This window comes from Crocodylus porosus, unplaced genomic scaffold (genome assembly GCF_001723895.1).
Source record: "Crocodylus porosus isolate Cpor-Errol unplaced genomic scaffold, CroPor_comp1, whole genome shotgun sequence".
In the NCBI taxonomy this organism is placed as follows: Eukaryota; Metazoa; Chordata; order Crocodylia; family Crocodylidae; genus Crocodylus; species Crocodylus porosus.
Genome location: NW_017728943.1, coordinates 114,846,485 through 114,850,086, shown reverse-complemented (window position 1 = coordinate 114,850,086; position 3,602 = coordinate 114,846,485).

Below are 3,602 nucleotides of genomic sequence, written 5' to 3'. Positions count from 1 at the left end.
GAAGGGGGAGGGGGGAGGGGGGATCGCGACGCTGAGAGGGAAAGAAGATAGATACACACATAACCGTTACAGTGGTCCGCGATGTGGAAGGAAGTGGCTCGGAGTGAGCGTCTCAGTCCATATGTGTAGCAGCAAACTTGACTCAGTGTCTGAGGAGGTCAGTTTCTATTCCATGCTCCTTTTGTCTCCCATCCCACCTGATAAAAATATGAGTAATCAAATAATTAAGAGTGACATGTCATTCAACCTTAGAGTTAATATCCTAATGAAATAATTATGTAGATGGAAAGGGAGCTCCCCTTTCCCAAAGCAATGATTTCAGACTCTGGAAAACTACTCTATAACTGTTACAATCTGTATCTGTTAAAAAAAGATGAACTTCATAGCCACAAGAGTGAGAGAGTTGTTCTTTTATGTACTTAAATTTTTACATCTTAAATTTTTTATCTCAGTATGCCATATGGTCCACAAAGACTTTAAGCTCCAGCCTGGTCTAGGTGTTTCAGGCCTCTGCTTCAGGAGGTAATACAGACACTTTTGGTATGTTTTTAGGGAATGTATGAATTTTTGAGCCCTGTAACTTGATTAAGTTCCTTTTCTTGGCCACTGGTCATTGTCATCCCCCTTTCTGATCAGCAGGAGTATAATACAACCTGCAAGATAGAGCTCTAGCTGTGGAAAACCTTAGAAGTGAGGTTCTATATGGAGGACATATATGCAAAGAATATCTCCTGCACCTGGACTCCATCTATTAAGTTTGCAGAAGGGACAGCTCCTGCCAAGAAGCCAGACATTCTGACCTTGTTTGAACCTGTCTGCTGACTGCAGATCTGGATCTGTGGGAAGTGGGGATTTGAGAAAGGGTGGCGAACAGATTGTTGATCCTAGGAGACTCACAGCAATATAAGGGGAGTTTATGTCCACAAACTGTTTTACTTTTAAAGCCTATATTTTTTCATCTCATTGCAGGCTATAACTTTGCTACTGAACTATATTGCTATATATTGTCAGGGTGTATGTTTGTATGCTGATGTCAATCATTTATTTTTGTACCCTTCATCAACTGCAGCTAGCAGAGTGGCAGGTGGTTCTTGCTCTCTACTCTATTGATGGTGCTTATTTTTATTAGATCATTTTTTCTCCTCAAGCTTTATAACCTATCAAGGTCTAAAATCTGCAATAAACAGAGTTAAAACAAAAAAAGAACATGAAGTTTATCCAGCTTGGAGTCCCCCTCCAACAACTTCTGAAAGTAGAGCAAGCCTCTAGCTTTCCTTCTTAGATGTGCAGTGAAACTAAACCAATACTGTGGTTCACATTTAAAATTTTAGACCCTGGCATTCCATGGAAATCTGTATGATTGTACTTGGCACTCAGATACTACAGATATAAGGGTCCCCAAAGGTCCTAAGACAGCTGGATACAGATATGTTGTTTCAAAGTAAAAGCATGTCCCTGACTACCCAACAGGGGGCATTATTTTCCCAAATGAGCAAGATATTTACATGCTCATTTGCAAGAATGAAAGTGGGGGAAAAATTAAATTGAGGTTAATAGGTATGTGGTTTAAAACTGCTTCTCTTGGCCCCAATTCAGAATAGTACTAATACAGGAGCCTAAATTGAAGTTGGTTGGACCATTCATGTGTTTAAATTTAGGCATGTACTTCAGGTCTCTTGTTGGAACAAGAGTGTTTTCAGTGTAGTTGACATCACAAGCTGACACAATACAAATGCTTCACAATAGCCAACTAAAATGGACACTAAATCATGAAACAATATTGCCACCTTTTAGGATTTAGGGGATGTGCACAGACGGTGAGCTAATTCAGGTATCTGCAGGAATTCAGCCCCAACAGCACAGAGCTCACGAGCTACAAAAATGCTCTAAGAAGCAGAGCAAATTAGCCTGTGCTGTACTCTGTGCTGTTACAACTAGAATGCTACCTGTGCCAAAGCACCTAGGTTAGAGCTGGCCCAGGTGACTCTACACTACCCTTCAGGCACTTCTGCAACTACTACATAGTTTCATTTCTTGAAACTTCCTGGAGGTGTAGTGGTAGAAACTAAACTCCCCTGTGCCCAGGACAAGTCATCAAAGACAGAAACAAAATAAGTCTCACAGCCTCACCAGCATGACTGGAGAGATCATCTTTGGCCACATCTACAAGTGCATTAATGTACCGTAATTACGGCACATTAAGTTTAGTACCTGTAATAACAGGTACTAAATGCGCCATTAGCAGCACTACTGCATAGTAGCACTGGCGCACATCTTTTAGGTGACGCTTATCCTGTATGCAGTAGACTTATTTTGCACATTAGCACAGCTTTTGCCATGACACGCTAATGTACAGTAGAATTAGTCTACTGCTCTTCTAGTATCTTGTGTAGACATGCCCATGGAGGGCAAAAGAGGATCTTATCCTTTAACTTTGTCACTCAGGCTACCAATTGGTCCCAGAAACAATGGTGGGTTTTTTTGTGATGTGGACACCTGTCCATTTGGAAAAGGAATGATAAATAACCAACTTATTTGACATGCTATATTTTGGCAGGCAGTCAGCAGAGCCCTTTCATTGTTACTAATGTGGGCTTAATCTGAACTGATAATATTAAAGTGAAAGACTGTATTCTATAATTAAACCAATGAGGTTTCCAGCCCCTAATTACATCTGGTTTAGCCATTTATCATTAACTTATAAAATCTGTACACAGTTGTCTACTTCTCCAGAAACAAAAAAGAAAAAGTGAGATCTCTATATATTATTCAAGCTTAACAAGGTGCAATATATTAATATTAAAGCAGTGTCCTCAGAGGATTCACTGGCTTTTTAAGGAAGTTGGTGCTCAGCTGCAGGTCTGCCAGGCTCTACCCACCTCCCCAGGTGACAGAGTGTCCTGAAGGCATGTGATGGGAGCTCATGATTCAGAGCCAGATCTGCTAGGAAATATAATATGTAGCCTGAGTGCAGTGAGGAGGAAATCAAGAAGTTCTGCCTTCCAAATGGGACCAGAGGAAGGCTTAACTGAGACCCTATGGGTCAAGCTCCAAGGAGGGTGGGAGGAGAGGGACCTGGTGGTAGGGGTTTACTACAGGCCACCACATCAGGTGGAAGAGCTGGATCTGGAATTCTCCAGACAGCTGGGGGAGGCCGTGCGTGCAAAGGATGTTGTGGTCATGAGGGATATGAATTACCCTGACATCAACTGGGAGGAGTAGTCGGCCGGGTCTAGCCACTCACGAAGGTTCCTGATGCGTGTACGGGACCTCCACCTTGTGCAGGAGGTACTCATCCCCACTAAGGGAAATGCCATATTGGATCTGGTGTTAGCCTCTGGGGATGACCTGGTTGGGGAGGTGCTAGTACAAGGGAGGCTAGGGGACAAGGATCATGAAATGATCCAGTTTGCTATTCAGAGAAAGGTGGGGAGGGTAACTAGCACAGCACAAATGCTCGACTTTAGGAAAGCCAACTTCGATGTGCTCAGGGCAGTTGTCAGGGAGGCACTCAGAGCCCAGGGGGCAGCTAGTATGGGGGTCCAGGACAGGTGATCCTTCCTCAAGGAGGCTATCCTTGGGGCGCAGCAGGATGCAATTCC